Raw genomic sequence first — 8,967 nt, 5'->3', positions numbered from 1 at the left:
GGCTTCTCTCATGTCCCCGCATGGAGCTGGAGCTGAAAGAGGGAGCTCATCTGCGCTCTCCCCAGGTGGGATTTGAACCTGTCAGCTTTCAGGTCAGCAACCCAACCTTCAAGTCACGAGTCTTTTATCCCCTAGGCCACCGGAGTTAAAGAGCACATTTTAAGGATTATTTGATTTATTAAAATACAGTAGAGTCTCACTTATGCAAGCTAAACGGGCCGGCAGAAGCTTGGATAAGCGAATATCTTGGATAATAAGGAAGGATTAAGGAAGCCTATTAAACATCAAATTAGGTTATGATTTTACAAATTAAGCACCAAAACATCATGTTTGTTATATACTGTTATATACTGTACTGGTAGCTAGATTTTGTTCATAAACAACAACTTTATTTTTGTATCCCACCTCCATCTCCCCGAAGGAACTCGGGGCGACTAACCCGGAGCAAAGCCCAAAACAATTACAATGAAACAAGATAAAATACATACAAGACACATGACAACAATCCGATAAAATGCTTATACAGTATCAAAGTAAAACAAAACGTAGTAACAATAGCATATGATGAGTCCCTGGCTATGGAGGTCTTGCTTTAAAACTGTGATCTGGGGAGATATAGAATGTACATCTACAGTAGAGTCTCACTTATCCAACACTCGCTTATCCAACGTTCTGGATTATCCAAGCTAAACGGGCCGGCAGAACCTTGGATAAGCGAATATCTTGGATAATAAGGAAGGATTAAGGAAAAGCCTATTAAACATCAAATTAGGTTATGATTTTACAAATTAATGACAAAAACATCATGTTATACAACAAATTTGACAGAAAATGTAGTTCAATACACAGTAATGTTATGTTGTAATTACTGTATTTACGAATTTAGCACCAAAATATCACGATATATTGAAAACATTGACTACAAAAATGGCTTGGATTATCCAGAGGCTTGGATAAGCGAGGCTTGGATAAGTGAGACTCTACTGTATTTCCATCCAAATTTAAGTAATGAAGGTGGAGGCATTACTTTTCATTCAACCCTCGTGTAGACCTCTTTTCTCCTCCTTCGCTTCCTCCTCCGTGGTGGCCAAGGTCTCTCATGAAATAATTCCACAACCAGGGCCAGTTTCCCTTGCCTTTTTTAACTGGACAGCGATCAAACGTGGTTTTGTTGGCTTCTGGGACAGCAAGCTTGCAAAGCCTCATCCGTTGACAATAGAGTCCTCTGAACCTCCAGCAAGTTGACACATAATGTTCTTTCTAATCGCTTCTTAATGAGGACTTTGCACCACCCAGTTGAGGCAGGTGTGCTTTTTTATTGTTTGTTCCCATTTTGCAGGTTTAGAAAGCGACGCAGAGCATTGCTCAAGGCCGCACCGTGAGTCAGGGCAGGAAGAGCTGGGAAGGGAATGGAGAGGAGAGAATCCAAAAAGGAAAGGTGCCCAGGTGCCACTCCTCGCCTCGAAGGCATCCAATCCCGCTCCAGCGCTCTCTTTCTTCCGGCTCTTTTGTCAACAAGAGCAAGGATTTCAGGAACAGATCATTGGAGAGCTGGGAGAATCCCTTGACTAGTCTTGGGGGCAGTTGGGGCAAGGCAATAAATGTGGGAGGAGAGGATGGCTACCTGGAAAGCTAAATTGGAAGTGTTATTTATGGCCGGCACAATAAAGGAGTGGCAGGAGAGGAGAGAGAGAAAGAGAGCAGCCTATATCCAGACAAACCAATGTTAGGTAATGACAAAGTCATTTTTCTTTTATTATTTTTCAATAGGATACATATGTCGGATGCCTGCTCCATTTCTCCTCACGGCTCTCCTCCTCCCAACACAAACGCACGAGCAGATGAAGAAGTTGCCGGGCCTTTTGCCTGAGCAACGCTTCTGCTGGGTTAATTGTTTTTGTGTAGAGAGGGTGAATGTCATTGCAAGTGCCGCTTTATGTTCACTTGAGCCGTTTGCTTCGATTTAGCAAATTGTTGGAGGGGAATGATCGAGGATTTTCTTTCGCTCGGCGTCTTCACGAGAACTTGCCCAATTTTGCAAAGTTCTTTGCAAATTCAGCGGGAAATCATTAAGGCCTTTAAAAAAGTGACTAGCTGTGCCCGGCCACACGTTGCTGTGGCGTTGTCTGGAGGTGTTGGTGAGAAATTGTTGAGATAGTGGTGGTATTGAATGTCTGTTGTATGGTTGTCTTTATGTTTAGTGTGCATTTGGTTGTTTGTGTACTGTGAAAGTGGTGAGGGTAGAGGGGGTCTATGTCCCTGTGTAGTAGTGTATAGTTTTTATACATTGTCCATGTGTTGTGAATGCTTGGATTGTGTCCTGCTGCATAGTAGAAAGGGTTGGGCTGGATGGCCCTTAGGGGTCACTCCAAACTCTTGTGCCTGTCCTCTGGGCTGAGTAGGTTGCCAGGAGACCAAGTGGGCGGAACTTAGCCTTGTAACTGGCAGCAATTGGATAAAAACATTTATTCCTCTCCCTCTAATTAGGACTTTATTTTTCTTTTCTTTTTGTTGTATCAACCTAGAGCCATGGATGATGGGTTGTGTTGTCAAATTTCGAGGTTGGGGGGCCTGTAGTTTTGTTGCTTTGTCCGCTGCCCTGATGCCATCACTCTTTTATATATATAGATTGCAGGAGAAAGTGAAACTGATATTTGCCTCCTTCAGACTGAGTTCTTGACTCCTAAAATCTGACTTTGAATTATATGTAAAGTACAGTAGAGTCTCACTTATCCAAGCCTCACTTATCCAAGCTTCTGGATTATCCAAGCCATTTTTGTAGTCAATGTTTTCAATATTCGCTTATCCAAGCTTCTGCCAGCCAGTTTAGCTTGGATAAGTGAGACTCTACAGTTGTCTCTGTGCAAACCCAGTTGCTACTTTCCGCTAAATGGTAAGTTCATGTTTCTGTAAATCTCACTGATTGGATGGATCTACTCTAGTCATGGATAAAGATTGGATTTGGGTCAAAACTGGCAGCTTAGTGATAGTTCAGCAATGAGCAACTTTAGTTGACCATACTGGTTTGAGCTTCTAGTTCAGTGGTCCTCAATCTTTTTTTTTAATCAGGAACCACTTTCCAACATTAGTACCAAAAGGATTACAAATCAGTTTTTGGTTGACTTTAGATTCTGTTTGGTTATTTTGGGTGTTGATTGAGAAAATTGCATTGGATAGACCACATCAGCTCTAGTTTCTGATACAGAACACATGCTACCCAGTAGTCGCCATCTGCTCACCCATAGAAATCCGTATTTAATAATTTAGAGCTGATGTGGTCTATCCAATGCAATTTTCTGCTTACCCCAGGAATAGACCTAGAAACAAAGACACCAGGTGCCACATGGAATGGCTCCGCTCAGGGGAAAGGAGGGGGAGGAGAAGCAGCAGTCAGGAGGCTTGTTATCACGCCTTCTGTGGATAGTCAAGCTCTCCCTAAAAAGTGTCCACTAATGGAATAATAACAATGTATTAAATATCATTAAACATTGTATTATATACAATAAATGAATATAAATTTCAGATAAATGGTTACAAATGACAATCAAACTGGATTGTTGCATATTTTCCGGGCTGTATGACCATGTTCCAGAAGTATTCTCTCCTGACATTTTGCCCACATCTATGGCAGGCATCCTCAGAGGTTGTGAGGTATGGAGAAACTAAGCAAGGAAGGTTTCTATATATCTGTGGAAAGTCCAGGGTGAGAGAAGAACTCTTGTCAGTTGGAGGTCAGTGTGAATGTTGTAGTTGATCACCTTAATTAGCATTGAATAGCTTCATCTCCTGGCTTCACTCTGAAAACAGAAGAGTTCCAGGCATGAGTAAACCAGGGGCAGCTAACGACTCTGATCAAAGGATGCCCCCAGGCAGGAAGAAGCCTGGGATGTGGCACAGGCTGGTGAGCAGCCAGCCAGCTGCAGTCAGCTGTAACAAATTACTCTGACCAAGAGGTCATGAGTTCGAGGCCAGCTCGGAGCCTATGTTTGTCTTGTCTTTGTTCTATGTTAAAAGCATTGAATGTCTGCCTTATATGTGTAATGTGATCCGCCCTGAGTCCCCTTCGGGGTGAGAAGGGCAGAATATAAATACTGTAAATAAATAAATAAATAAATACCTCACAACCTCTGAAGATGTCTGCCATAGATGTGGGTGAAACATCAGGAGAGAATACTTCTAGAACATGGCCATACAGCCCGGAAAACATGCAACAACCCTGTGATCCCGGCCATGAAAGCCTTCGACAACACATTGACAATCAAACTGTTACATTCACGGTATGATGAATAGTAGTTACATTCCCAATGGAGAATGTTTATTACATTGTGAATGTAACTGCTATGATATTTAATGATATTTAATACATTGTTCTTATTCCCTTAGTGGACACTTGTTAGTTCAAGCCCTTGGGAACCCATTTTTCTTATAGTCAAGCTCTCTCCTCCTAACATCCCCGTTACCTCAGCACTAGAAAAGGGTTTTGCGAGACCATTCACTCTTGTTGCAATGGTATAGTAACGGTGAAGCTGCGGAGCATATTTTAGTTCTTGCGGACCACTCGTGGTCCAGGGAGCACAGATCGGGAACCACTGTTCTAGTTGGAACAGTTGTTGCATAATGCCAAGGAGTCAACAGAGTTCCCTATAAAGCCTCAACACTTTGGTCTGGCTCTTCAATGTGAACATGTTGCAAAGTAAGCTGATCTCTTGAGCTGATGCTACTTCAAAACCATTCCCTGGGACAACACATAGACAAGGCAGTCCCTCTTCATCTTCTCCTTCCTACTTAGTTTTCATAGGTGGCATCATTTGTCCTCCAACAACCCCCTTGTGAATTTTATTTCCATCTTGCTCCATTTGCTCACTTCATTGTTTTGTTTTGTTTGCCTTCTTGCAGACCCGGCTGTGGCGGCTGAGGCGAAAAGAAGAGATTACTGGAGGCTCGGTATCCCACTTTGCCACTCATTCACAACAAACAAAGAACAATGATTGATGATTAAAAATGCATTCTCTGGGCTTGTTTTCCTTTGTTTTACCATTATGGGGATATTATAAATGCAGAATACTAATCAAAACAGACCTGACAGGACCTCGTAGACCTTCGTGCAATCAGAGGGCGCCGAGGAGGAGTGCAAAGTCTTTGTCCAAGGATACACGGGCAGCATATTCTGCTGTTAGTACTGGAACTGAGAAAATGCTTCTTTAGAACCAAAGAGAACATTTGGCTGGTTTTTGCTCTTTCAGGAGGGCTTTGGACCGCCATAATAATAATAATAATAATAATAATAATAATAATAATAATAATAATAATAATAATTCAGACAGTGTTGGAAAGTGAAGAACTTGCTTTGATTGAAGTCAAAAATCGGAAACTCCTCAAAGCACAGCAGACAAAAAACCAGTACAAGAAAACCGCACTACAAACTAGAGCTGACAGCTGACACAACAAAACATTGCATGGAAAGTTCCTTGACAAAATCAAAGGAAAAGCTGACAAGGAGAAGACCTAGCTATGGCTCACGAATGGGATCCTGAAGAAGGAGACAGAAGGCCTGATCCTTGCAGCCCAGGAGCAAGACATCAGGACAAAGGCAATTAAGACCAAGATCGAAAAATCAGCTGATGACCCAAAATGCAGACTGTGCAAGGAAACCGACGAAACCATGGATCATATCCTCAGCTGCTGTAAAAAAATCGCACAGACTGACTACAAACAGAGGCACAACTATGTGGCCCAAATGATTCATTGGAATGTCCAAATTCAGACAGACAGGGTTTTGGAGCACAATACTCCTGACCTCAAGATCGTGTTAATAAACAAAGTATGGATTGTCGATGTCGCAATCCCAGGTGACGGCAGGATTGAGGAGAAACAACTGGAAAAGTTGACATGATATAAGTATTTAAAGAAAGAAATACAAAGACTCTGACACAAGCCAGTCAAGGTGATCCTGGTGGTGATCAGCACACTGGGTGCACTGCCTAAAGGCCTTGGCCTGCACTTAAACACAATCAGCGCTGACAAAATCCCCACCTGCCAGTTGCAGAAGGCCACCTTACTGGGATCTGCTCGCATTATTTGCCGATACATCACACAGTCCTACACACTTGGGAAGAGTCCAACGTATGATCCAATACAACAGCCAGCAGAGTGATTTTGTTTGCTGTGTTCTTGTTGTGTATCAAGTAACAACAACAACAACAACAACAACAGAAATGACAATGGTAAAAATAACTATATTAAAACCAACATGCCTCCCAGAAAGACATCCCAGTGTTTCTGACTCTCTCTATTGGTGTGGAATTTACATGATCCCACCCACTGCCTCTCCCATAACCCTTTCCTATTCTTTTCTATGGCACACAGCAAATAGAGGAATTGATCAGCAACTGAACATACTAGATAGGTTTGGGGAGAATTCACCATGATTTATAGGAGTTATATGTACTGGGATGTATAGTTCACCTGCAATCTAAGAGCACTCTGAACTCCACCAGCGATAGACCTGGAACTAACTTGGCACACAGAACCCCCATGACAAAAAAAAAATACTGGAGGGATTTATAGGAGTTGTAGTTCACCTACATCCAGAGCGCACTATGAATCCAAACAATGATGGATCTGGACCACACTTGGCATGCATACCTGAAATGCCCAAATTGGAATCCTGGCGGATTTTGAGGGGAATTGGCCTGGACATTTTGGAGTTGTAGGTACTGGGATTTATAGTTCACCTCCAATCAAGGAGTACTCTGTACTCCACCAAAGATGGAATTAGACCAAGTTTGTCACACAGAGCCCTGATGACCAGTAAAAAATATTGGAGTTCTTTGGGGAAAATTCACCTTGATTTGGGGGAGTTGTAGTTCACCTACATCCAAAGAGCACTGTGAACCCAAACACCGATGGATCTGGACCCAACTTGGCACACAGACCTGACATGCCCAAATTTGATTACTGGAGGGGTTTGGGAGGAACTGACCTTCCTTTCTAGGAGTTGTAGTTCACCCACAACCAGAGAAACTGTGACCTTCTCCGATGATGGACTTGGTCCAAACTTGGCACACAGAACCCCCATGATTAATTCAACCTACTGGAGGGGTTTGAGGGGAATGACTCACTATAGTGGGAGTTATAGTTTATCCTATTAGCCAGGGAGCACACCGATGATGCATCCAGAGCAAACTTGCCCAACATCACAAACTCTAAGTACTAATGGAGTTTCTCGGGGTTAACCTGGCATGATGTGAGTTGTAATTCACCCACAACCTTTTTTTTCATGTCAGGAGCGACTTGTAAACTGCAAGTCGCTTCTGGTGTGAGAGAATTGGCCGTCTGCAAAGATGTTGCCCAGGGGACGCCCGGATGTTTTTGATGTTTTTACCATCCTTATGGGAGGCTTCTCTCATGTCCCCGCAAGGAGCTGGAGCTGATAGAGGGAGCTCATCCACGCTCTCCCCAGGTTGGATTTGAACCTGGCAGCCTTCAGGTCAGCAACCCAACCTTCAAGTCACTACGCCACCAGGGCTACTACGCCACAACCTGCAACCTTATGCATCTTATACAATTAAATCACTGACTTTTTCAAATAACCGTGTACCCAAGCGAGTGGAAAATAAAAACAACCACTGGGAAAATATGAAAAAGGAAAAAGAATGACAACAGCTAATTGTCCTATCAGGGTGGGGAAGGCAATTCGCTGCTCTTTCAAACGGCCTTGCATTCCATTTTGAGTGAATGTTATCATTTCTGATAAGCAAAACACATATACCTGTAATTTTTCTCCAAATAAAAAAGCAAAGTACAAGAAATAAAAGAAAACAAGGAAGGGCAACATTCTCCAAGCTGGGTTGCCGAAGAGATGAGGGTGAAGGCCAAGGAGCTGGAGTTACTGTAAACACGGCCTTCTAAAGTCATCGAAAAAGTTCAGCACCCCATGCAGGACAGATCGTTTTACACCATCTAATTTTTCTTTGTGACTTAATACATTTGAGGTATCGCTTCCTACCCGGAGACCTGAGAAATCCCTTTATCCACCCAATCAAGTCCTTCGCTTGCTGCAAACCCCTCTCCTTCGAAGCCTCTGCTCTTGCTGCGTTGCCCTCCGGCTTGTTATTGTTGATCACTTTCCTGCTCCTCAAAATATGTATAGAGCCCCTTGCTGTGTTTATTCTGCTTGCTCCTAGCTGTAAAGAAATTGTTGCAGCAACTATTCTTATTTTGCAAAATAATTCTGGGAGGTATAGTTCGAAACTTTCCCAGTTCCCACTTTAATACCTGTGACATACGAGGGTTGAATGAAAAGTAATGCCTCCACCTTCATTACTTGGGTTTGGATGGGAGTATTTTAATAAATCAAACGCAGAAATAATCCTTAGAATGTGCTCTTTAACTACCACTATTCACTTTATTCGCTTTCACTACCACTATTCACTTTTCCACATAATCACCAGACAATTGGATACATTTCTGCCAATGATGAACAAGTTTTCTGAAGCCGTCACGGAAGAAGTCGACACTCTGTTTCCACAACCGGCGTCTCACAGGACCCATCGTGCACAGATCTTCCGATAGCCAAGCAAAGCAATAATGTGACCCACACATTCTTGTGAAATGCCGATTATGCTTGAAATTTCTCTCTGAGTGATACGACGATCGTCCTGAATCCATCTGTCCACCTTTTGCTTGTGAAACTCGGTGGTTGCTGACACAGGACGTCCAACTCGTTGTTTATCATGCAAGTCTGATGTTCCCACGTCAACATCTTTAAACTTATTCGCGCAACGATGCACAGGACTCACATCAACACAATCCCCATAAACAGCTTGCATTCCCTGAGGAATCTCCTTTGGAGTGACACCTTCTGCTGTCAAGAATTCAATGACTGCACGTTGTTTAAGTTGCATTGACCAACCGTCTGCACAGGATTCCATACTTCGCACAACACAACCATTCAATGCTAATACT

General features: G+C 42.9%; 1 long non-coding RNA gene across 1 annotated transcript; it reads left to right on the top strand.

Moving 5' to 3' along the window:
* Nucleotides 1-1,342: 1,342 nt before the first annotated feature.
* LOC134294529 (uncharacterized) lies at nt 1,343-5,015 on the top strand. Its single transcript, XR_010001391.1, has 2 exons — nt 1,343-1,730; nt 4,897-5,015. It is a non-coding gene; the product is annotated as an uncharacterized LOC134294529 (long non-coding RNA).
* Nucleotides 5,016-8,967: the final 3,952 nt, after the last annotated feature.

This window comes from Anolis carolinensis, unplaced genomic scaffold (assembly GCF_035594765.1).
Source record: "Anolis carolinensis isolate JA03-04 unplaced genomic scaffold, rAnoCar3.1.pri scaffold_15, whole genome shotgun sequence".
Taxonomy (NCBI): Eukaryota; Metazoa; Chordata; class Lepidosauria; order Squamata; family Dactyloidae; genus Anolis; species Anolis carolinensis.
The sequence above is the reverse complement of the archived record's forward strand: the minus strand, read 5'-3'. Positions and strand labels throughout refer to the sequence as shown.